The sequence below is a fragment of the Bubalus kerabau genome, chromosome 5 (assembly GCF_029407905.1).
Source record: "Bubalus kerabau isolate K-KA32 ecotype Philippines breed swamp buffalo chromosome 5, PCC_UOA_SB_1v2, whole genome shotgun sequence".
Taxonomy (NCBI): Eukaryota; Metazoa; Chordata; class Mammalia; order Artiodactyla; family Bovidae; genus Bubalus; species Bubalus kerabau.
In genome coordinates this window covers 93,674,117-93,700,836 of record NC_073628.1, presented here as the reverse complement: position 1 = coordinate 93,700,836, position 26,720 = coordinate 93,674,117, and the positions used below count along the sequence as shown (strand labels likewise).

The following is a 26,720-nucleotide window of genomic DNA, read 5'->3' as shown; positions in this document are numbered from 1 at the left end:
CTTACCTGCCTCCTGAGAAATCTGTATGCAGGTCGAGAAGTAACAGTTAGAACCAGACATGGAACAATGGACTGGTTTCCAATTGGGAAAGGAGAACATCAAGGCTGTATATCGTCACCCTGCTTATTTAACTTACATACAGAGTACATTATGTGAAATGCCGGGCTGGATGAAGCACAAGCTGGAATCAAGACTGCCTGGAGAAATATCAATGACCTCAGGGATGGGGATGACACCAGCCTTATGACAGAAAGCAAAGGGGAACTAAAGACCCTCTTGATGAAAGTGAAAGAGGAGAGTGAAAAAGCTGGCTTAAAACTCAACATTCAAAAAACAACGATCTGACATCAAGTCCCATCACTTCATGGCCTATAGATGGGGAAACAATGGAAAGAGTGACAGACTTTATTTTCTTCGTCTCCAAAAATCACCGCAGCCATGAAATTAAAAGATGCTTGCTCCTTGGAAGAAAAGCTATGACAAACCTACACAGCATAAGTAGAGATGTTACTTTACCAACAAAGGTCTGTCTAGTCGAAGCTATGGTTTTTCCAGTAGTCATGTATGGATGTGAGAGTTGGACCACAAATAAGGCTGAACACTGAAGAATTCATGTTTTTGAGCTGTGGTATTGGAGGAGACTCTTGAGAGTCCTTGGACTGCAAGGAGATCAAACCAGTCAATCCTAAAGGAAATCAATCCTGAATATTTATTGGAAGGATTGAAGCTGAAGCTCCAATACTTTGGCCACTTGATGCAAAGAACTGATTCACTGGAAAAGACCCTGATGTTGGGAAAAATTGAAGGGAGGAGTAGAAGGGGATGAGAGAGGATGAGATGATTGGATGGCATCATTGACTCGGCGGATATGAGTTTCAGCAAGCTCCAGGAGTGGGTGACAGACAGGAAGCCTGGCATGCTGCAGTCCATGGGGTCAAGAAGAGTCAGACATGACTGAGCAACTGAACTGAACTCTTATAAGAGGAAGATTTATTAGAGCTCTCTCTCAGTCATGTGAGGACTCAGCTAGAAGGCATTCAGCCATGTGCAAGCCAGGGAGACTTCACCAGAACCCAAGTATGCTGGCATCCTGGTCTTGGACCTCCAACCTCCAGAACTGTGGTTAACACATTTCTGTTGTTTAAGCAACCTTGTTTATGGTATTTTTCTTATGGTAGCTGGAGCTAACAAAGATAAGAGAAGATTGATACATAACTTCAGAAAACAGTATTCATCACTCAAATTTTAACTAGATCTTCCATTTCAAGTAAAGAAGTCAAGACATTCACCACACTCTTGAGTTCCAGGTCAACTAGCGGTCACAAAACTCTACCTTTCTTTTTAAAATTAACTTTTATTGGAATATAGTTGATTTACAATATTGTAAAATATTATCTTTCTAAAAAGCTTACTTTTGATTAATCCCTCCTCCAGTTGCTTGACTTTAAACACACTAATCAAAGTACTAATCTTTATGTACTCATTAAATACATGACAAATGAGAATCACAAAATATTTGAGGCTGAAAATTATTTTGATATTTGAACAGTCAATATGAATTAATGGGACCAGAAATATGAATATATTGGACCCTGTCCTTTCTTTTCTTGTCAAAAACCTCAATAAAGACCTGGAAAGTGGACACCACATATGACACATACATCTAAAAGAGTAAAAATGCATTAAATGATTTTCTTAAGATTTAAAAAGATCTTCAAATGTTGAGTAGAACTAAATTAGATCTAATAAATAGCTATATAGTCATACTTCAAGAACTGACTTTCATAAATATAGAATACAGATTTAGTCTGTTCATATCAAAAAGGACAGTGACAGCTAGCAGTGTGATACTGCTGCTGCTGCCAAGTCGCTTCAGTCGTGTCTGACTCTGTGCGACCCCATAGATGGCAGCCCACCAGGCTCCCCGTCCCTGGGATTCTCCAGGCAAGAACACTGGAGTGGGTTGCCATTTCCTTCTCCAATGCATGAAAGTGAAAAGTGAAAGGGAAGTCGCTCAGTTGTGTCTGATTCTTAGCGACCCCATGGACTGCAGCCTACCAGGCTCCTCCGTCCATGGGATTCCCCAGGCAAGAGGACTGGAGTGGGGTGCCACTGCCTTCTCCGAGTGTGATACTACTGTTTTATAAAAACTGCTACTTTAACAGAAATCTAATGTACAACTCTGGAACTGTGACAATTCTACTGAATCTTGTGCTTATCACACTGTTTATAGAGTATTACTCTCAATTCTTGTCTTAAGATAACCAATAAAAACATACTAAACTGGATACAAAAGAAAAACTTTCTGTTCAGTTTATCCACAGGTGGAACAAGTTATATCTTAAACTCATTCTCTACTTTCACCATTAGCCAAGCAACCCAAAGAGCTGTGAAATGAAGTGATACGTATTTTTGCTGAGGCACAAAATGTGCATCCAATACCATGAGGTATGTGAGAGAGGGGTGCTTCTAGGAAATAAACCTAAGATATTCTCTCTCTCTCCTGTTGTTCCATGGCCATGGCTTGTTTTGGTTTTTAGAGAAACAGTAACTCTTGTGAAGAGGTCTGTGTGTGTGGGGGTGGGGGGGGTGGGGTGGGGAAGAAGAGCTCTGAAAAGAAAGCCAAATCCTGGTGCAGATGATGGAAGCCAAGAGAAAGTGAAGAGGTCTGAATGCTATTACGGTGTTCAAATATTTGGAAACTTAGAAGACCTTAAAATATGAATGTCAAAGGTCAACTACAGCATCTTCCTGGGCACCAGATACATTCAAGCAGAAGCAAGATAAGCCTTTATCAAAAATATTTTAAAAGGTAACTTCTGCTTTGAATGAGAATGAACTGGTCAAGTTCTATGGTCACTTTCATTTTTAATTGCTATAATCACTTTGTTGTTGTTTAGTTGCTAAATAGTATCCAACTCTTTTGTGACCCCATGAACTGTAGCCCACCAGGCTCTTCTTGTTCATAGGATTTCTCAGGCAAGAAACTGGAGTGGGTTGCCATTTTCATCTCCAGGGGATCTTCCTGACCCAGAGATCGAACTCATATCTCCTGAACTGTGGACAGATTCTTTACCACTGAGCCAACCAGGGAGGCTCATAATCAGTAATTCTAAAGTCAGAATGACGTAACGTTATTTGCAGCAACATGGATGGGCCTAGAGATTATCATACTAAGTAACTCTGACAAGAAAGACAAGGATATGATACTGCTTATATGTGGAATCTAGGGAAATAACAAATAAACTGACTTACCAAACAGAAATAGATTCACAGACAAAGAAAACAAACATGGTTCCCAATGAGAAAAGAATTTGGGGAAGGGGGGCGTAAATTAGGAGTTTGGGATTAACAGATACATACTACTATATTTAAAAGAAATAAACAAGGATATACTGTATAGCACAGGGAACTGTATTCACCATCTTGTATTAACTTAGAAAAGAATATATATGTATAACTGAGTCACTGTGCTGTACACCTGAAAGTAATATTGTAAATCAACCACATTTTGATAGAAAATAAATTAAAAAAAAATAAAAAAAGAAAATAAATTAAAAAAATAAAGCAAAGAGTGACAGCCAATATTTCTTAAGATCATCTGCTTCTATAATAGTAAAGCTAAGAATATCGCCATATGTTGAATGCCTCTACTACAATATCACTACAGCAAAAGCATTAAAAATTGTCATTTAAAAAAACAAAGTGTAATATAAATAGATCTGTTGGCATTCTAATCAAAATGGTAGAAGCACTCAGGCTGTTCTTAGTAAGTGAAACGTGAAATTAAGACTCTGGGGCCAAGAAAGCCTTAAAAATCAGAGAAAAAATGTAGCTATCAAATCTTCTGTACTGTAAACTACTATAAACCAGCAAAGTGAAGCTGTGTGTCTATCACTTCCTCTATAAGGTGACCGTTAGGGCACTCTTTTGGACAATCTGAAATATTTTAAAATTGTTCCTATTACACAATTACTTCTCTTAAAAACTGATTCAGTTTAAATCTCAGCTCTAACATTTAGTAGCTGGGTGATATTTTTATAGCATAATTGTGGCATACACATATTATGGCATAAGCATTTTCTGTCATTAAATGTAATTCTGAATTTTTCTTTCCCCATCTGTGGGCTACATCTTCTGGCCTGTTTTGAGTCTTAAGTGTGTACAGAGCTGTTAAATTGTGTCTAGTACTTAATAATGAGCTTAATAAATGGTAATTTAACACTTTCAAACTTATATGTAATAAATAAAAAATAACATTAATAATTTCTTAGTCAACTTTGTTTTTTTGCAAGGTTAAGTATGTTGGGTATTACGGAAGAAAAAGAGAAGCACTGTCCTAAGATGGTCATCCAACATCATTAATTATTCAAAACTTTTCATATGACTAAAAAGCTCTCTTTAAGGGTTGGAATTTAAAGTTTAAATTTTTAAGTATAGAAAACTGGTTAGCACCCCTTCCCATCAAGCACTGGCTCTGTTCCTCCACCATTAAAACGATCTGTCTCGAGACATGTTAACTTATCCAGCTCTTTCTACTTCCATTTTTATACTATGTTTTCATGTTTGTGACAAATACAACCCAAAGAAAAAAAATTTGGGGGGGTGGGGTGGGTTGGTGGTGGTGATGGTAAGGTCAGGATTTCAAGCAATCAGCACATGTAAGCTGTTCTTGACTTTTCAATCCATATTCAACAGTTCTTTCTTCAAGAGAGAGAATTTGTCTCCAAAATGTCAGAAGACTGATTCTACAGCTGGGAGATATTTCACCTTTCTACATTCTGTATTGTGTGGCTACATGTAACTACACATTATCAAAACTTACAGAACTGTACATTGAAAAATCCAGTTTTTCTTAATCTAAATTTTAACACTTATACAGCAATATAACCAACCTTCCATATCTCTGTCAAAAGATTTCAATAACATCCTTTCCCTGCTTTTGAAACAAAATTCCTCTGTCTGTCTCATTTCAGAAGCAATTTTTCATGTAATATTCTTCAGTTAAGATCTACAAAATTTAAACCAAACATTAAGTTACTTAAAAGTACAGGTCAAGCAACAATAATCATATTGCCAAAGTATTTAGTTTTTTTTTTAAAGATTAAGTAGTAAGTATAGTTTTACTCATGTATGCTCTGGCCTCTCTGAAAGCTGATAATCTATGTATATTTTAATATACTGTTCCCAAATTACTAGAAATGTTTAATACGTTACAGTGCTCATCTTTAAAATATACTAGATAAACTGAAATTCTGTACTTGCTGTTGTGCAACTACTTAACCCATCTTGGTAGTAAGTTCTAGGCTTTCTGTTCCTAGAGACCATTTCTCCAGTCTCCCAGTTGTTTCTGACGTCCTAAATGCATCCTTAACATCTCTCCTTAAGGAGCCTTTCAGAGCACTGGCTTTCCCAGGGCCTTTGTGCAAACAGGAAAACACACCCTCTGGGAAGAAACAGGTATTCCTCTTGGTGAGGGGGTTGATGCCTTGGGAGGGAGAAGAGAAAGCACAACTTCCCCTACTGCTGCTGCTAAGTCACGTCAGTCATGTCCGACTCTTAGCGACTCCATAGACGGCAGCCCACCAGGCTCCCCCGTCCCTGGGATTCTCCAGGCAAGAACACGAGTGGGTTGCCATTTCCTTCTCCAATGCATAAAAGTGAAAAGTGAAAGTGAAGTCGCTCAGTCGTGTCCAACTCCTAGCAACCCCATGGACTGCAGTACACCAGGCTCCTCCGTCCATGGGATTTTCCAGGCAAGAGTACTCCCCCTAGGAGGCCTATAAAGGGCACAGGACTCGGCAAGCAGATTATGGATGGATTTCAGCCCTTGCTACCTCCCTCAGCCTGGCATCTGTGCAGTACACAACTGGTACAACCATAGACAGCAGCCCTGCACTTTCATATTATAAATTAGGAAAGAACGAGGAATGAAGATCAATTTTAACTTCTGTAAACACCCATTCTCTAACTACATACACATCCATGAGGAGATCTTCCAGTCTCATTGAGAATATCCTCAGTGGAAGCCTTCCAATTTCTATTTTTCATGTTTTTCTGTTTTAAATGTGGTTAAGACTCATGTTAGTCACTCAGTTGTGTCTGACTCTGCGATCCCATGGACTTTAGCCCACCAAGCTCTTCTGTCCATGCAATTCTCCAGGCAAGAATACTGCAGTGGGTAGCCATTCCCTTCTCCAGGGAATCTTTCCAACCTGGATCAAACCTGGGTCTCCAACATTGCAGGTAGATTCTTTATCTTCCAAGCCGTCAGGGAAGACTCATATAATGTCAAAGAATATTACATTCAAAAAGCATCAGTTCAGTTCAGTCACTCAGTCGTGTCCGACTCTTTGCGACCCCATGAGTCACAGCACGCCAGGCCTCCCTGTCCATCACCAACTCCCGGAGTTCACTCAGACTCACGTCCATCGAGTCAGTGATGCCATCTAGCCATCTCATCCTCTGTTGTCCCCTTCTCCTCCTGCCCCCAATCCCTCCCAGCATCAGAGTCTTTTCCAATGAGTCAACTCTTCACATGAGGTGGCCAAAGTACTGGAGTTTCAGCTTTAGCATCATTCCTTCCAAAGAAATCCCAGGGCTGATCTCCTTCAGAATGGACTGGTTGGATTTCCCTGCAGTCCAAGGGACTCTCAAAGCATAGGAAACACATTTAATGGGATCTTTGTAACAATCCACTAAGATAGGGAAAACAGGCATTATCTTTATTTTCCAGATGAATACAGTCTATCTACAATTTGAAGAAGCCAAGTCACTTGCCCCAAAAGTTTAAGAGCTTTTGGCACAAAGTGACAAAAGGACTAACCCTAGGTTTTAAAACTCCTAGCCCAGAGCTTATTTGAATATTCAACCTACCTAAAAATTAAGAAGTCTCACTACTAATTCCTCCATGCTTAACCTTTCAACCTCATTACTTGACCTACATTCTGTTAGGGTCCACCACCAATCACTCAAGCCAAAGCCTAAGAGCCACTTTTCACGTATTTTTCTGAACTTGGCTATATTTGGCTCTAACAAAACCTAATTTTCAGACTTTTCTCTTCCACTTTGATTTCTGTAGTGACAAGTTACTCATCAGTGTTCTCCTTCTCTTGCCATAGATTTGTCTTAGACATCCTATTACATTTCTCTGTCTAAATAAACCCATTCTACCTTGCAGTTTATCCTGGTCATGGCTGACCCAAGTATGTAGTTAAGGTTCTAATTTATATCTCTATTCCTGCAGTGCTACTATTTCCTGTTTGATGAATCTATTTCTGGACTTTCATCACTTCTGGCCTTCATTAATGCTAACTGCTGCCTGATTCTATGCAGTATTCATTTCTTACAGCAGTTTTGTTCCAAAGGGTGGAATACAAATGACTACTGATGGTATATTACATGATTTTAAGTGGTCCATAGGGGGATATTTAAAATTACATGTTTACTTCAACACATTTGAGGGGAAACTCTAACACCAAATAATCATGTAAATTTTTGTTTCAAATTCATTTAATTAAAAGACGGTAAGCTGAATTAAAGAAAAATGTTGACAGACGGTTTGAAGATAAAACAAAAACTGTAAATGACTAAAGTTTGGGAAACAATGGCCACTGGGAAATTCATGTAGTATACAAGTTAAGCACTGAGGCCCTGGGTCAATGATTCAAATCTCACTTACTAGCTAAGTAACTTTGAACAAATTACTAAATCTCTTTAAATCCCAGTTTTCTACTTGTGTCATGTTAATAAAATAATCCACATTGTAGGCTTATTGTATGGAATGAGAGAATCCTCAAAGTGTTCTTAGTTCAGTGCCTGGCATGATAAGTGCTCACCGACTATTAATAATTACAGTTAAGTCTCTTCTGGCCATCATGCCTTTACTTGTAATCAACTGGACACTTGACCTATACTGTAGACAGTTTTCCATATATGAATTTTCTGCCCAAATTTTCATTGCCTGCCTGTATATTTTTAATTTTCTAGTATGAATCCAAAGATCACACAATAACTTTTAATATTAAAGACTGTGAGCATCTTGGAAGTAGGAACCAAAAGCCATTTCCCTCTGATGCACTGTGTCTTACAAAATTAAAAGAACTGTAATGTTTGTTGAATAAATCTAAAAATTAGGAAGGATAATCTGATGCAAGTAAATCTCACAATGTACAGTACAGAAACACAAACTACCTGAAAGCATTTGATTCCAGTAGGTGAATAAAGCTGCAGGGCGAGGGATGATGGGGTATTCTTTTGCCCCACTATTTGTCAGCTGAACCTTAGTTGTGGGTCTAATCTTTATGTTTCCTAATCTCATTCATTAACATATAATAAACTCTAGGCATATGCCAAGTATTGTACAAAGTGATAAGAACACAGAAACTGTCTAGTAAGGGAAAACAGACTAGTATCAGAACAGACAAGTAAATAGAATACTACTAGATAATGTTACATAAATAATACCCAATAACGTTTTGAAGTGCTCCACAAATGCTGATGATGTCCTACTCTTCTTTAATGTAGAACACCCAGCACTACCACATATGGATCAGTGTATTATACTGACAGAAATAATTTCATTGTTATCTTGTGTTCAACTCTAGGTACAGACTAACCACATAAAAGTTTTTGTCTGCCAACCAGACAACTGTTGAAACTCAGTAACAGCCTTTCTTCTGATTTGCCAGCAAATATGTTCACACACAGGCCCCAAAATGTGATAGGCATTCTGTCAATCAAGAGCAAAATAATGACTAGAAATATAACTGGCAAAAAGGTCAGACTATATTTAGCCTGGGGTGAGGGTGGTGGTGGTGGTGGATACACAATAAAAAGTTTACTGAAGCTAGCCTCCCCAGAGAACACTTTTATCCCAAAAGATGTACTGACTGATGCATCAAGGGCATTAATGAGAAGTTTAAAATGTTATGACTCAAAACTAACATATCAATTCTCAAGACTTCTAAACAACAGTTAACATAGACTGAGAAGTTTTCATGGGGTTTGCCAGTTCATAAAATGACAAGTTTTGCTTTATGGAAGGTATATTAGTCATAACTCAAGCAGACACAACTTTTGGATCTCCTTCATGGTAAGAACAGGATTCTATACCAATTTGTGTTAACATTTTATCAGTGATCAATCCTTGCCTTACACAAATACGGCATAAATAGAATCTGAAACACAAGTTACTCAAGTGACTTACATACTGAAGTGGTGTTTGGGAGATGACAGAGGGAGGAAACCACTTGGAGGTTTAATATAGTCTTGGAGGACATAATTTAGTCTTCAAAGATATATTACCAGTAAAGACAGAGGGGTAAGGGTAGAGGAGAGACAGGAACTGGGATGAGCCAGAACGTCTGTATTTTCAGTCGCCCAATATATTGATACCAGGTGTACTGACTCCAGAACATGAAGAAATCGTTAAGAAACAAAACCTAACACACAAGTGTTTTGTAAAAAAGATATTTAGGTCTAAAAATATCTTAAAAAAAGGGGGGGGGGGCACTATTTATTAGGTTATCAAAGAAGGTATACCCTGTTCTGAAAATATACAGGTTACCCTCTGCTGAGAGTGTTTTCTTCTACCATTATCCTGCCATTCTCCTTCCACTGCTAGTTGACGTCTTAGTATGTATAAGCACAGCAATAAGCCCTTTACATACATTATCTATGATAATCCTATAGCAAGACTTCTTTGAAGGAGTTATTATCATCTCCAGTTTACAGATGAGAAAATATTTTATCAATACAGGCCAGATAGCAGAATTTAAAACTCATGTTATACCATAGAGCTGTTACTCAATTGGCCTTTAAATCATAGAAAGTACAAAAATTAGCTACCCCATCCCCAGAATACCTGTAATCTATTTTTTTACATCTTGCAACACTTTAACCTTCACATGCAACAATGTTTCTATACTGACTCAAGCAAAACAAAAACTAGGCTAATAATACTGTATCTTATTTAGTTACTATAGTTTACAAAATTACAAAGAACAGGGAGACAGCTTGATAGCTCAAAGCATCCCCTTTCTGTTTAGACAATCTGGGTTTGAACCTATGCAGCACCATCAAAAACTGCCCTGTGACCTTGGTCAAACCACTTTCATTTCTCAAATTTCATTTCCTCATCTGTAAAATGGGGATGATGATAGTACCTCCCTCAAAGGCTTTTTGTAAGATTAACAAAGACAATGTCTGTAAAGAGCATATTTCTGCGCTCAGTAAAGGTCAACTAGTGGAGGTGGGAAAACAACCATATATAGAACTCACTCGACCAAAATATAAAAGTAAAATTAAAAGTCTATATTCTGAAAATTCCACTACGGAAAAGGAGAGAATTACTAGTTGACTATATGCTAGAAACTCAAATTCCATCTATTCCTCCTCTTTTTAGGAGATCAATGCATCTGAAGTGGGCCAGAAAAGATGCTGCAGTGCATCTGATGGCACACACCTAAAAATGGCTCCAGTCAAAGCAGCATCTTAATTACCAACCGGGGCGGTTATATCTACTTTTAACAAATGTTGGAGCTGGACTTGATGGGCGCTTAAGTTATCATCCTATCATTTCTATCTGCAGCAGTAAGCTATCAAGCCTTCCAATCAAGAATACTGATTCTTCTGAGGGCATCCAAACGAAAATCCTACAGCACAGCCGCCTACTGTACGATTCTAAGTACCCTGGCGAGGTATGAATCTATGGACCTAGGTTGAAGATCGGTCAATGCGGAAATCCGGGTAGCCTCAGAAGCCAGCAAACATCAGTCATGTCAGAAACCTCAAAGGAATCTCAGATCAGGTCAAAACAAATATACATCCCTTTAAAGGAATTAGACATATTCCCCTCGAGGAAAGGAAGAATTTAACAGGATTCCTATTGCCCGCTCCCACCCACCATGTCTTTTTCTTCAAGTCCTAAAGTGGGGCCTTTACCGTAACACCAATACTAACGCTATCTCAAAGCCAGGAAGCCGAAGGGTGGGATTCACCCTGCAGGTTAGGGGATGGAGAGGCCTATGGGGAGAAAAGGCTATCTGAACCCGCCTCTGGAGTGGGGGCAGCATGTCCCTAGCGGAAGTAGGAAGGGTGCTGATTCCCTCAAGAGCCCCTGACCGAGCCGATCTTTAACCCGGTCTCTCCTGCACACGACTCATTGCAAATTTCACCCTCACTGAACGCGAAGAGGCAGGCATTAAAGGGCCTACATGAGCCCTTCAGTCTGGGGAACGCGTGCCCACACTACGAAAAGAGACCGCGCACCCGTCTCTCCTGCGGGAAGGAAAACTCCCTTCCTTTAACCGGCAACACGCGTAATCCCCCTTCAGGGCCTGAGCTAAGGCCTGGGTGGGAGGAGACCGACGGTCCGGAACTCCCGCTGCAGACCACATGGGGCGGATCCGACTCCGGTTTCCCGCTCCCCGAGCAGGAGGCCGAGGCTCCCCCAGAAGCAGAGACGATGGCAGTAAACGAGAAAAAAGGGGACGCCCGACCCGAAGGCCCCACTGGACGCGGCTCCCCCGACGCTGGGCACCAGGGTCGGGGTGCGCTCCCATGCCCCAGGCCGCCCCACGCCAGCCCTCCCCGATGGGGCCCGCTTTGATCGCAGCTCCTACGCCCTCGCTTTCCTTACCCGCCAGGGTGTCAAGCTGAGTGTGTTTGCGCACTTCGAGGGGTTCCGCCGAGTTCTGATACGGGGAAAGGGAAAGGGGAAATAGGGGTAGGGGGCGGCTGGAAGGACCACGGGACCCGGAAAGCCTAAGCTACAGGATGGACAAACCGCCAAAGCACTTTCGCTGCCGCCCGAGAGAGAGATAGCGAGCGAGAAAAAGAAGCAAGATGGCGGCTAGCCAGCCCCTACGTACGACGTCATGCGGCGGCGTGCGTAAGGCGAATCCCCGCAAGACCGCCCCCACGGCGCGGAGACGGCCGGATCACGTGAGGACTCCGTGGCGGCCCAACCCCGGCGGAAGGCTACGGCGCCTCTTGCTGGACGGAGGGAGTTCCAAAAATTAGAGCTCGCGCTGCAGGGCAAAGATTTTGTCTGAGATCTCTCCAAAAACTCTTCGAGAGACCTCAATTACAGGTTGTTATGCTTTAGAGAAGTGAGCACTCTTGGTAGGTGTTGGATAGTTGTGTGACTTGGTTCAAACAACAGTTTGACAGTTTAATTAAAATTAAGCTATGCATAAAATTTAACCTTGATATTTGGCAATATGTTGGTATTTTCTAGAAAGGTGCAAACACAACACTCAGTACTTATAACACCAAAACTTGTGTGTTGTTAAAGATATAGAGATAAATGCATTATGATATATTATGGAATATTTGAAAGCTGTTAAATTCTGAGTAATGTCTAAAGATAAGGGAAGTGCTTAAGCCATAATATGCTTATGCCGTAAATATGTTTTATAAAAACACACATATTAAAAAAACACATATATGCATATTTTGGAGAAGGCAATGGCACCCCACTCCAGTACTCTTGCCTGGAAAATCCCATGGACGGAGGAGCCTGGTAGGCTGCAGTCCATGGGGTCGCTAGGAGTCGGACACGACTGAGCGACTTCACTTTCACTTTTCACTTTTATGCATTGGAGAAGGAAATGGCAACCCACTCCAGTGTTCTTCCCTGGAGAATCCCAGGGACCGGGGAGCCTGGTGGGCTACCGTCTATGGGGTCGCATAGAGTAGGACCCGACTGAAGCGGCTTAGCATAGCATTAGCATATGCGTATTTATAGGAAAAAACTTTAAAATGTATTTTGAACTATTTGTAAAGGCAAACACATTAATAGTGTTTAAAGCCATCAGATTTTTAAAAAAATGTTATGTTCACCTTTCTATAATACCCAGATTTTACAGTCAGAAAAATGGTTTTTTGTTTTGTTTTGTTTTAAAATTTTTGGCTGCACCCACGGGCGTGTGGGACCTTGGTTTTCCCACCAGGGATTGAACCCTTTACCCCTACGTTGGAAAGCATAGTCTTAACCTCTGAACCACAGCAGAAGTCCCAGAAAGAGTTTTAATGTGTAATGAAAAAAATTCATGACTCATAAAGTTGTTATGAGAAACAAATGATAAATGTGTGCGTACATATGTACAGTGTATATATTGGCACCCCACTCCAGTACTCTTGCCTAGAAAATCCCATGGACGGAGGAGCCTGGGGGGGCTGCCATCTACTGGGTCGCACAGAGTGGGACACGACTGAAGCGACTTCACTTTCACTTTTCACTTTCATGCATTGGAGAAGGAAATGGCAACCCACTCCAGTGTGCTTGCCTGGAGAATCCCAGGGATGGGGGAGCCTGGTGGGCTGCTGTCTATGGGGTCGCACAGAGTCGGACACGACTGAAGCTACTTAGCAGCCTAGCAGCAGTGTGCATGCATGTGTAACTATATAGTATTGTGTTTCAGATTTAAAAAGATTGCATTTTTTTAGGCTTTAAATAAAGCTCAAACAGGTTAGCTGTCTTCTACACCATTATGATTATGAAATTGTCACTGTAGAAGTGTTGGAACAAATAAAATAATAAAGAGAGGTAAATCACAGGCATTCAGCCCCCACACCATTGATATCAATGATCTTTTGAAATGGAAGTGCTTGACTGAAATGGAAGTGCCAGGGAAAGGCCTGCTGGCCGCCCTCAAGCAGACAGGAAGCATTACTTTGGTGAATTTTCCAGAATACTCCAGAATGTTGTCTGGAGTATGTTAGAACAGAAGTGTCTTTCATTAGCAACATGGAACAGCTCCAGCAATCAGATTAACTTACCTTAACCAAGGTCACAAGACTAGCATGTGCAACCAGAATAGTTATTAATTTCCAAGAGCTGTAATTTGTATACCTGAATACTCAGGATGGAAAGCCAGTGCGTTTTCTATGTAGACAAACTTACTTAGGAAACCAAAGACATTATCAGAAGGTTGCTTGATGAGCACAAATTCAGAACAAACTGAGTTGTGTGTATAGACTGTTCTTGATTCATCTATCTCCATGATAGGACAATTTCATCCCAAAGATAGAAATACTCAGTTTCCAATAGTTGGAGCTTTATATATTGATCTCCAGTACAGTAGGGACATCTTGCTGCTCTGTTGATTTGGGCGTCTTCTCTCTTGACAGCATTTGGATGGACACTGGCCCTCAGTTGCCTCTGTATGCTCTTTTCTCTGTTTCCATGGCTACCCAAACCTTTTAGCAATATTCTTCAATAAAAATCAAGTCACAATCAAGTCAGGCAAGTTTGCATTTTAAAGGTGACTTTGCCTACTTCTGCTCGTATCCACTGTATATAATCTTAAAGTTTAACTTTCAGGAAGTGGTCTTATCATCCCTATTTCAAATATCTTGGGAAAAATCTGACTGCCATCACTAGGTATTGGTACAATGTCCAAAGCCAAATAGTACTCTTTAAAAAGTTTTATTGTGTTTTGGATTATTTGCAAATCTCCCCTAACACCCTTTTGTTGTAGATAAATTTGTCATTGGTAACAAATATGTTTTCATGACAGTTTGAATGAAAACATGAGCTTAATTTCCTGTTGTGCTTTTTAAACCTTAAGATAACATTAGCAAATTGCCAGTTGATATATGAAATAAGGACAGTCTAGTTTTTTTTTTTTTTACTGAAAACAAATTGATTCTCCAAACAATATGACCTACTTTGTTTGTGATTGTCGAGCCTTATTAGCTAGTGGTTTCATTGAGTTTCTACCCTTCTCATTGGAATTGAATCTGTAAACCTGTAGATACTGAAAATTTATTAGGTATGTGATGAAAAAGAACCAATGAAGGTTTCATGTTTCATTAGTAACGGTGTTTCTTAAATGTTTGTGTGCACCTGACAATTTTAGTTTCCTTTCACCAATAGTCCAGCAAATCATATTGAGTAAATTGTGAAATAGTATGAGCCTGATGTAATGAAAACCATAATTCCCAAATACTGAATGAAATTGTAAGCTCATTTTATAAACCTCAACAGATATTGTAATTTTGCCAATAAAGAAAATGTATTGCCAGTGCTTTGAAAAATTACTTCTGTGAACTTCTAAGAAGTTATATACTAAATATATTGTATGTTATATAAAAATATTCCATTATGTATAAAATAATGGAATATTACTTTAAAGATTTTCATTATTTATCAGACTATTATTAATTTGCTTAGCAGACCCTTTTTTAAAATAATGGAATAAAAGGTACATTTTGGATAAAAGCATTGTTCATTCATTGCAAGTTGTGTGTCAAAGAAATTTGAATAATTGGGATTTACTGTCTACCCCCCGGAATTTTCTTAGCTGAGAAGAGAAACTAAGTTCTTGGAGCAGTGGATTTAAGTCAAGAGGGTATAATGTCATTAATGAACTGAGAGTATCATGGAGAAGAAAGGGGAAGAGGAAGGAGATGGAGGAAAGAGACTTACTGGTTTACAGTTTTGCCTCAGGTTGGAAGTTACTCACCGAAGTCAGGAAGTGAGTAATGTTATAGGGCAAGGATCCAGAGGCCAAAAGGAAAGGGAGAGAGCTAGGGAATGCAAAGTAGAAATGATTGCAAAGAAGCTAGGCAGGTGGTAATTGAAAATACAGAAAAGGTGATTTCTAAATATTTTAGGCCAGAAAGAGAAACTTGAAATGTTGCTGATAAACATAAATACAGTACTCAGTTATTATGTCTAAAATTGTAACTTTTGTTGCTACCTGTAGCATTTCTGAAAGTATAAGTCACTTTAAACTTTTTTGTTGCCCAACAGATTGTATGTAAAATGTGTAAAAGAAGCCACGAATTCAAATCATTTATTGCCACATAGTAATGAAAAGAAGTAAGATTGATAATACATTTCTCTTTTTTAATTGACATATATATATATATATATATATACACATATGCATCTGTGTTCTCAGATTCTTTTCCATTGTAAGATATAGTTCCATTACAAGATATAGTTCCTTTATCTATTTTATATAAAGTAGTATGTATCTGTTAATCCCAAACTCCAAATTTATCCCTCCACCACCCCTTCCACTGTGGTAATAATGTTTGTTTTGTCTTAAGTCTGTTTCTGCTTTGAAAATGAGTTAATTTGCATCTTTTTTTTAGATTCCACATATAAGTGATATCATATGATATTTCTCTTTCTCTGACTTATTTCTCTTGGTATGATAATCTCTAATTCCATCCACAGTTCCTGCAAATGGCATTGTTTCATGATAGTACATTTCTTTGTTAGCACTAGAACTAGATATTTTGAATAACCTTTAGGCTTCTATGGCGGAGAAGGCAATGGCACCCCACTCCAGTACTCTTACCCAGAAAATCCCATGGGCAGAGGAGCTTGGTAGGCTGCAGTCCATAGGGTCGCTAAGAGTTGGATATGACTGAGTGACTTCATTTTCAGTTTTCACTTTCACTTTGACTTTTCACTTTCTTGCATTGGAGAAGGAAATGGCAGCCCACTCCAGTGTTCTTGCCTGGAGAATCCCAAGGTCCGTGAAGCCTGGTGGGCTGCCGTCTGTGGGGTCGCACAGAGTCGGACACAACTGAAGCGACTTAGCAGCAGTAGCAGCAGGCTTCTATGAAAGAAGAGAATTTCATGTGGTACAAAATTTCATCCCTAGTTCAGATTCTGTTTCTTTGTATTCTCCATTCTTATTTCTGCTGGGGTTAATTAAAGTTATTTCAGAAATAGTTCTTTGTGTTGCTAAGAGTATCAGTGAGTTAATTGCTTCAAATGGGAATTAATAGTAAGCACAATACTCGAAGGATTGGACCATTGTTAACTTTATAAAGAAAAGAGAAATAGTGATTCAAAGAGAATGAGAAAAAGCTTCTCAAAGTTTTCAACAGCCTGGGTAAATTGCAATGAAATAAAATTCTTCATTTCAATGTTCATTATTACCTACATGAGAGTTTTAATTGGAAAGTCTTAATCATTATAGTATTAATACAATTTATTGTTGTTGTTCGATCACTTAAGTCGTGTCTGACTCTTTGCAACCTCATGGATGCCAGGCTTCTCTGTCCTCCACTATCGCCTGGAGTTTGCTCAAATTCATGTTCATTTAGTCAGTGATGCTATCTAACCATCCCACCACTTACTTGTTAGGCAACATATTATCAGGCCACCTGCCCAGTCTTGGAAAATGCTAGGATGATGAGTCATCTCAGTTTGCATGAGACTGTCATGGTGTTAGTACTGAAGATCCCATGATCCAGGAAACAGTCCAGGGCAGGATGGGGCAGTTAGTTACCCTATGCTGGCCACAATGAAACAGAGACATAGATCTTAGTTCTAAAGTTCTTCCGCATTAAGGTCTCCTTCTGATCTCTATGATCTGCTGAGAAGATGCCCTTTCTGGAGACCACTAACTCACCTGCCAAGACATAAGAGACACGGGTTTGATCCCTGGGTCTGGAAGATCCCCTGGAGGGGGGCATGGCAATCCACTCTAGTATTCTTGCCTGGAGAATCCCATGGACAGAGGAGCCTGGCGGGCTACAGCCCACTGGGTCTCAAAAAGTCGAACGTGACTTAAGCGACTTAGCGTGTATGCACACAAGAGGAAGGGAGCCTTGTCTGATAAACAGAGAAGGTTCTTTTAATCTTGAGGAGTTAGCCAGGTTGCAGAAAACCAAGAAGTTTGGCCTGAGGAGCCCCTGGCAGCAACTGAACACATCAGTGCTGTGTTTCTCACTTGGCTGTTGGTGCTGCATTAACTACTGCATATAACCCTGGTATAGCTGCAAATTATTACATGCTGGGACTTCCCTGGTGGTCCAGTAGTTAAGACTTCATCTTCCAATGCAGGGCGTCCAGGTTTAATCCTTAGTCAGGATCCCACATGCCTCGTGACCAAAAAGCAAAACATAAAATACAAGCAATATTGTAACAAATTCAATAAAAACTTAAAAAAAATATCACATGCTTAATGGGGGCCAGCACTATTCTGAATCTTTTTAATATAGTTCTGTTCAGTCAGTCATGTCCGACTCTTTGCGACCCCATGGACTGCAGCATGCCAGATTTCCCTATCCATCATCAACTCCTGAGGTTTACTCAGACTCATGTCCATTAAGTAGATAATGCCATCCAATCATCTCATCTTCTGTCGTCCCCTTCTCCTGCCTTCAGTCTTTCCCAGCATCAGGGTTTTTTCCAGTGAGTCAGTTCTTTGCATAAGGTGGCCAAAGTATTGGAGTTTCAGCTTCAGCATCAGTCCCTCCAATGAATATTCAGGACTGATTTCCTTTAGGATCGACTGGTTGGATCTCCTTACAGTCCAAGGGACTCTCAAAAGTCTTCTCCAACACCACCATTCAAAAGCATCAATTCTTCGGCATAGCTTTCTTTATAGTCCAACTCTCATATCCGTACATGACTATTGGAAAAAACATAGCTTTGACTAGACAGACCTTTGTTGGCAAAGTGATGTCTCTGCTTTTTAATATGCTGTCTAGGTTGGTTGTAACTTTCCTTCCAGGGAGCAAGTGTCTTTTAATTTCATGGCTGCAGTCACCATCTACATGATTTTGGAGCCCCCAAAAATAGTCTGTCACTGTTTCCATTGTTTCCCCATCTATTTGCCATTAAGTGATGGGACCGAATGCCATGATCTTAGTTTTCTGAATGTTGAGTTTTAAGCCAGCCTTTTCACTCTCCTCTTACTTTCATTAAGAGGCTCTTTAGTTCTCCTTCACTTTCTGCCATAAGTGTGGTGTCATCTGCATGTCTGAGGTTATTGATGTTTCTTCTGGCAATCTTGATTCCAGCTTGTGCTTCATTCAGTCCAGCATTTCTCATGATGTACTCTGCATATAAGTTAAATAAGCAGGGTGACAATATACAGCCTTGATGTACTCCTTTTCCTATTTGGAACCAGTCTGTTGTATGTCCAGTTCTGTTGCTTCTTGACCTGCATACAGATTTCCTAAGAGGCAGGTCAGGTGGTCTGGTATTCCCATCTCTTGAAGAATTTTCCACAGTTTGTTGAGATCCACACTTTGACATAGTCAATAAAGCAGAAGTAGATGTTTTTCTGGAACTCTTTTGCTTTTTTGATGATCCAACGGATGTTGGCAATTTGATCTCTGGTTTCTCTGCCTTTTCTAAATCCAGCTTGAATATCTGGAAGTTCACCTTCACACACTGTTGAAGCCTGGCCTGGAGAATTCTGAGGATTACTTTGCCAGTGTGTGAGATGAGTGCAATTATGTGGTAGTTTACACATATCATTTTACATGGCAGATTGCAATGCAGTTGATAAAACTGTGCTCAAAAGGATCTGGGGCTTACTTTGAGCTCACAGTGCTGATTGGTGCTAGAGTTGGTATTTGAACTTAGGTCTAGCTTCAAGCGATGTCATCCCAGCTTGTCTGGAAGGCTCTTTGCATACTTTCTCTGACCCTTCACTCAAGGAGTGTATCTCTTCATTACTTGTTGTCTAACCTGGAGGGACAGTGATGATGCTATTGACTAGATTAGGCTCTTTTCTTACCAGTAGAGCATTATGCTACATGACCATTACTAGTGAAATCGCCCTCAACTCAACAACAGGATGTGATTTAAAGTGATTATTTAAAAAGCACAGAAAGAATAAGCATGAACAAATATTATTCATTGTTAAAAGGTCTATACCAAAAGCAAGAAATACTGTTGCTTAAAATCATTAAGTAATACATCAACAGTAATTTGGTCTGATACAAATAAAAACACTGAAGTAACCAGCTTATTGATTTAGAGAGTGAAATCCACAGTCATTCTCCTTAAAATTCAAATTGAATCAACAATTCAGCAATGAATTAATTATCTAGCTTTACCAGTGTTATGAAATGAGGAGGTAATGAGAAAGTATTTATGCTTATTTGGTACCATGCAAATATAAGTTCTAGTTACTTGCTTGACATTTTGACTTTTTTTTTTTTTGGCCAGGCTACATAACATGCAGGATCTTAGTTCCCTGACCAGGGAGTGAACCTGTGCCCCTGTGATGGAAGTGCACTGGGAGTACCGTAGAAGTGGACCACCAGGAAAGCTTCTTGGCCTTTATCTAAGATCAAAATATTAAAGAAAATTTGGGCTCAAGATTATCATTATTATTTTTTGTTCACTCAAATTTGCATAAGGTAAGTTTTTTCCAGGTACAGTGGAGGAAAAAAAACAAGGAGCAACAACTTGTTGCCTGTTCTCTAACAATGTGACTTCTGGGCTGGCCAGCCAGCCCTTGGTAATAGTTGAGGGTTTAAGGACTTATTAAGATGAAGTGGATTGTTAACAAATCATAGCTAATTATTGTCACCTTGTATTAGAAGAAAGTTTCCCTAAATCAGCCTAGAGGGAATTTTGCTTTAAAGAATTGACATCAATCTTGCAAGTAAGTGTTCCATAGAATTTCATGAGATCAATGAGATGACCTCATGTCATGGGGAGAATTCACCTTTTTGAAGTGGATAGCAGAAAATAAATGGAATGGGAATTCTTAATACATTACTCAAATGGCATATTTGCTATTTGTCTATTTGTAAATGTCATGATGTGTATCATGAATCTGTATTATTTACTTTGATTTTAATATGTAACATTTAATATATGTTATGCTTTCTTTTTCCTTCAACAAATATTTATTAAGAACTTACAGGTGGCGCAGTGGTACAGAATCCGCTTGCCAATGCAGGAGATTCAGGTTTGATCACTGAGTTGGGAAGATCCTCTGGAGAAGGAAATGGGAACCCACTCCAGTATTCTTGCCTGGGAAATCCCATGGACAGAGGAGCCTGACGGGCTACAGTCCATGGGGTCAAAAAGAGTTGGACACGACTGAGCATGCATGATATTCTAGGCACTGTGCCAGCCACAAAGGAGATAAAAATGAATAAAGCAGTCTAAACTCCTGTTCTCAGGGAGAGTATAATCAAGTGGGGTGAGGTTAAAAAAATTACAAGCAGTTATAATTAATGGTTATAAATGGTCTGATGAGGGAATTAAAAGGTAGCATGTGAACTGAAAGAATGGGCCCCTAAACCAGATTTGCAGAGAGGACTGGTCAGGGAAGGTGAATCCTAACAGACGGAGGAGCCTGGTAGGCTGCGGACCATGGGGTTGCTAAGAGTCTGACACGACTGAGCGACTTCCCTTTCACTTTTCACTTTCATGCATTGGAGAAGGAAATGGCAACCCACTCCAGTGTTCTTGCCTGGAGAATCCCAGGGACGGAGGAGCCTGGTGGGCTGCTGTTTATGGGGTCACACAGAGTCAGACAGGACTGAAGCAACTTAGCAGCAGCAGCAGCAGCAACATTGTATAGGAATTAGCTGCATATGTGGATGTATGTTAAGAATGAGTGTGTGTCTGTGATGGGGGAGGTATGCCAATATGTGGTAGGACAGTGTTTAGGGAAAGAGAGGCAGTTGGCTTGTATATAGAGAAGGGTGAAGAATGGTCCAGGCAGAGGAAACATCATGTGGAAACACCCCCCTAAACCAAAGGGAACATGGCATGTTTGAGGACTCCTTGAGGACTTAAGGAGAAAGAGGAGAGGTAGGAGTAAAAAGCAAAACTGCAGAGGTGATCAGAGACTATACTGCCAAGAACCTTATAAACTGAGTCAGATTCTACCCCAGGGGCAAGAGGAGCCTTTGGATGAATTTACACTGGGATATTATCTAGTCTAGGTGAAATTCATGAATTTTCGTGGCATTACACATTGAATACAGTATAATGTATATTATTCCTTACTCATTTTTTTCTTTCAACAAGTATTAATTGAGCAGGTACTATGCACCAGGCTCTGTGCTAGCTGCTGGTTAGTAGTTAGTATAAATGGTTAGTATTTGAAATATAGAGAACAGGTTGGCTGAGCATAGGAGCAACTGTTTTAGGAGGCTAGAATGATAATCAAAGGAGTAGTCAGGGCTTGGGGTGGGGAGGTGGGTTTGAATCCTACAGTGTGGATGGAGAGAAATAGAGAAATAGAGTCAGTCTCCTCAGATTATTTTTATTTCCAAAGAAACTTCATCATTATCATCTTAAGAAATTGGAGAGTTTTTCCTGCAGTGGTGTGATTTCAGAAAGTGAGGCTTCTAAAACCCTTTTGTAACCATCAGATTTAGACTTTGTTATCAAACTATTTATAGAATCCTCCTTGAGTGCTGTTTGTGCCTTCATTATATGTAAAGTTGTTATCAGTCTAAGAACTAAGTGTCCTATGTCTCTCAGTGAGAGAGTCCCCAACAGTGGAGGACCCTGATATATGCTGCCCAAATTAATGACTTATTTTTCTGGTTCCTGAGAGATGGCTGGCTGGCAGTGGCCTGCAGATATGAGTCCTGTTTGGGCATTGCCTCATCTGAAGAGAGCTGCTTTGCCCAAGGCTGCTCCTCCTTCCTCTTGTCCCATTGGTGTGATGGTGTAAAGGTCTGGCCTTTCAACCTCCTCTGTGGGCTATTTGAAGGGCCATCTCTGTTCCAGAGCTCCACAAAGGGCTAGCTAATTCTCAGTCTAATTCTGCTTTCTTCTCCCCCCTTTCACTGGTGTTGATCCCAAGAGCAGTCTAGTTAAAGTTCTGCATGCTAGTTTTTGTTTCTTCTCTAGGGAACTTAACTTGCAATACCACCATCTACCTAGCTTGCTCAAACTAGTAATCTGGAAAATCCCCAGATTCTTCTCTTTCAGACTTTATCCTTCATACCCTCCATATCTAATGAAGCATCAAGTTTTTTTCTCCATTCCATTTGCTGCCATCATAATAATCTAAGCCCTCACCATCTGTCATCTAAGTAGAGTATTTTGGCCACTGCTAGTTTGTCTTCCTATCTTTGATAAAAATTGCTTATTTTTTAAGAAAATAATTTATTATGTTTAATCCCTTTCATTGATCACAACCTTGTCATGGCGAAGGAGCTTGCGTAACTCAATAAAGCTATGTGCAGGGCTACCCAAAACGGATGGACCATAGAGGAGAGTTCTGATAAAACATGGTCTGCTGAAGTTCATGGCAACCCACTCCAGTATTCTTGCCATGAGAACCCCATGAACAGTATGAAAGGGCAAAAAGATCATGACACTGGAAGATGAACCCCCCAGGTCAGAAGGTGTCCAATATGCTACTGGGAAGAGCGGAGAGCAATTACTAATAGCTCCAGAAAGCTGGGTCAAAGCGAAAGGTATATTTGACATAAAATATACTTCATATGCTTCCCAGGTGGTGCCAGCAGTAAAGAACACACATGTCAGTGCAGGAGACATAAGAGACATGGATTCAATCCCTGGGTAGGGAAGATCCCCTGGAGAAGGTCATGGCAACCCACTCCAGTATTCTTTCCTGGAGAATCCCATGGACAGAGGAGGCTGGCAAGCTACAGTCCATAGGGTCACAAAGAGTCGGATATGGCTGAAGTGACTTAGCACGCATGCACATACTGCATATATTTAAAGTGTAAAAGTTGATAAAATTTGACTTATACCTGTGAAACTATTACCACAATCAAGGTAACACACTCATCACTGAAATTACTAAAGCTGCACGTGCAGACTAATTGGAAATTATTACACACACACATGCATATATAGTTGTTCAGTTGCTAAGTCTTGTCTCACTCTTTGTGACCCCACAGACTGTAGCCCACCTGACAGCCTCCTCTGTCCATGGGACTTCTCAGGCAAGAATACTTGAGTGGGTTGTCATTTCCTTCTCCAGGGGAATCTTCCTGGACCAGGGATAGAATCTGAGTCTCCTGCATTGGCAGGAAGATTCTTTACCACTAAGCCACCAGGGAAGCCTATCAGTTCAGTTCAGATCAGTCGCTCAGTCGTGTCCGACTCTTTGCAACCCCATGAACTGCAGCATGCCAGGCCTCCCTGTCCATCACCAACTCCCAGAGTCCACCCAAACCTATGTCCATTGAGTCGGTGATGGCATCCAACCATCTCATCCTTTGTTGTCCCCTTCTCTTCCTGCCCTCAATCTTTCCCAGCATCACGGTCTTTTCCAATGAGTCAGCTCTTTGCATCAGGTGGCCAAAGTATTAGAGTTTCAGCTTCAACATCAGTCCTTCCAATGAACATCCAGGACTGATTTCCTTTAGGATGGACTGGTTGGACCTCCTTGCAGTCAAAGGGACTCTCAAGAGTCTTCTCCAACACCACAGTTCAAAAGCATCAATTTTTTAGCACTCAGCTTTCTTTAACTTTCTTCAACTCTCACATACATACATGACTACTGGAAAAACCATAGCCTTGACTAGACAGACCTTTGTTGGCAAAGTAATGTCTCTGCTTTTTAATATGCTGTCTAGGTTGGTCATAACTTTCCTTCCAAGGAGTAAGCGTCTTTTGATTTCATTGCTGCAGTTGCCATCCACAGTGATTTTGGAGCCCAGAAAAATAAAGTCTGACACTGTTTGCACTGTTTCCCCATCTCTCTGCCATGAAGTCATGGGACCGAATGCCATGATCTTCGTTTTCTGAATGTTGAGCTTTAAGCCAACTTTTTCACTCTCCTTTCACTTTCATCAAGAGGCTCTTTAGTTCTTCTTCACTTTTTGCCATAAGGGTGGTGTCATCTGCATATCTGAGGTTATTGATATTTCTCCTGGAAATCTTGATTCCAGCTTGTGCTTCATCCAGCCCAGCGTTTCTCATGATGTACTCTGCATATAAGTTAAATAAACAGGGTGACAATCTACAGCCTGATGTACTCCTTTTCCTATTTGGAACCAGTCTGTTGTTCCATGTCCAGTTCTAACTGTTGCTTCCTGACCTGCATACAGGTTTCTCAAGAGGCAGGTCAGGTGGTCTGGTATTCCCATCTCTTTCAGAATTTTCCACAGTTTATTGTGATCCACACAGTCAAAGGCTTTGGCATAGTCAATAAAGCAGAAATAGATGTTTTTCTGGAACTCTCTTGCTTTTTCGATCATCCATCGGATGTTGGCAATTTGCCCATATATATGTGTGTGTGTATATATATATATATAGTGAAGGTGAAGTCGCTCAGTCGTGTCCAACTCTTTGCGACCCCACGGACTGTAGCCTACCAGGCTCTTCCGTCCATGGGGTTTTCCAGGCAAGAGTACTGGAGTGAGTTGCCATTTCCTTCTCCAGAGGATCTTCCCGACCCAGGGATCGAAACCAGGTCTCCGGCATTGTAGGCAGACGCTTTACTGTCTGAGCCACCAGTCCCTTCTGAAGGAGGTCAGCCCTGGGATTTCTTTGGAAGGAATGATGCTAAAGCTGAAACTCCAGTACTTTGGCCACCTCATGCGAAGAGTTGACTCATTGGAAAAGACTCTGATGCTGGGAGGGATTGGGGGCAAGAGGAGAAGGGGACGACAGAGGATGAGATGGCTGGATGGCATCACCGACTCGATGGACGTGAGTCTGAGTGAACTCCGGGAGTTGGTGATGGACAGGGAGGCCTGGCGTGCTGCGATTCACGGGGTCGTAAAGAGTCGGACATGACTGAGTGACTGATCTGATCTGATCTGATAAAATGAAACAGAAATTCTCTCCACCCTCCCTTGGGGTTGTCTTTTAAAATTTGAATCTCAATAAGTCTCTTCTTGTCTTAAATTCCTTTAGGTACTTCAGTTGCCTTTGTACAAAGATAAACATCTTTACCTGAAGGCTTGATGTGGTCCCCACCTGCCTGTCCAGCTAAGACTCCAGCCTCCCAATGCAGGGCACCTGGGACCTGGGTTTGATTCCTGATCAGGGAACTAGATACCACATGCCACAAGTAAGACCCAGCATAGCTAAATAAATAAATATTAAAAAAATTTATATAAAGTAACTGTATATAGAGTGATGTTCTAGGTATTCTGGGCAGTGATTTTCACACACTCTTGGTGCTGGCCATAGAAAAAGCATCTGAGGAACTTAAGATCACAGATTCTTGAGTCTCACACTTTGGGATTTGTGATAAAGGGCTGGGGGTTCCTGGGGATTCATGGTTTTAAAAATTTCTTTCTATGATTCTGATGTAGTGTTCTAAGAAAGCAACTATACTGAAGGCATTATTCCTGTTCACAAGGATGACTGAGAAAGGACCATAGCTAATAAGAAAATCTTAGTCAAGCCATATCAGCTTTTTAAAAAACATTTATTCAGTTAGTTGTTTTTGGCTGTGCTAGACCTTCGTTGCTGTGTGCAGGCTTTTTCTAGTTGCAGTGAGCAGGGACTAGTCTTTATTGTGGTGGTTTCTCTTATTGCAGAGCACAGGCTCTAGAGTTCATGGGCTTCAGTAGTTGCAGCTCCCGGACTCTAGAGCACAGGCTCAGTAGTTATGGCACACGGGCTTAGTTGCTCCGCAGCATGTGAGATCTCCCCAAACCAGAGCTTGACTCTTAACCACTGGACCACCAGGGAAGCCCAGGCCACATCAGTTTTTGTTGGTTGGTTGGTTTGATTTTGGCTCTAGGTAATATAAATGGAACCAGAGATCAAATTGCCAACATTTGCTGGATCATCGAAAAAGCAAGAGAGTTCCAGAAAAACATCTATTTCTGTTTTATTGACTATGCCAAAGCCTTTGACTGTGTGGATCACAATAAACTGTGGAAAATTCTGAAAGAGATGGGAATACCAGACCACCTGACCTGCTTCTTGAGAAATCTGTATGCAGGTCAGGAAGCAACAGTTAGAACTGGACATGGAACAACAGACTGGTTCCAAATAGGAAAAGGAGTACGTCAAGGGTGTATACTGTCACCCTGCT

The 26,720-nt window shown here is 40.6% G+C and overlaps 1 protein-coding gene and 1 long non-coding RNA gene across 7 annotated transcripts in view; one reads left to right on the top strand and one right to left on the bottom strand.

Moving 5' to 3' along the window:
- Window positions 1-11,880, bottom strand: part of PRRC2C (proline rich coiled-coil 2C) — a 96,397-nt gene extending 84,517 nt beyond the window's left edge. For 3 of the 6 annotated variants that reach the window (XM_055582222.1, XM_055582223.1, XM_055582226.1), the window contains exon 1: window positions 11,642-11,879. The gene's annotated coding sequence lies outside the window, so the exon portion shown is untranslated. Of the gene's footprint in view, window positions 1-11,641 lie in introns of all 6 variants that reach the window. The other 3 variants (XM_055582225.1, XM_055582227.1, XM_055582224.1) reach the window with 2 other exon arrangements.
- Window positions 11,881-11,988: 108 nt separating this feature from the next.
- Window positions 11,989-25,727, top strand: LOC129653016 (uncharacterized). The gene is made up of 3 exons (XR_008714897.1): window positions 11,989-12,126; window positions 19,940-20,133; window positions 25,586-25,727. It is a non-coding gene; the product is annotated as an uncharacterized LOC129653016 (long non-coding RNA).
- Window positions 25,728-26,720: the final 993 nt, after the last annotated feature.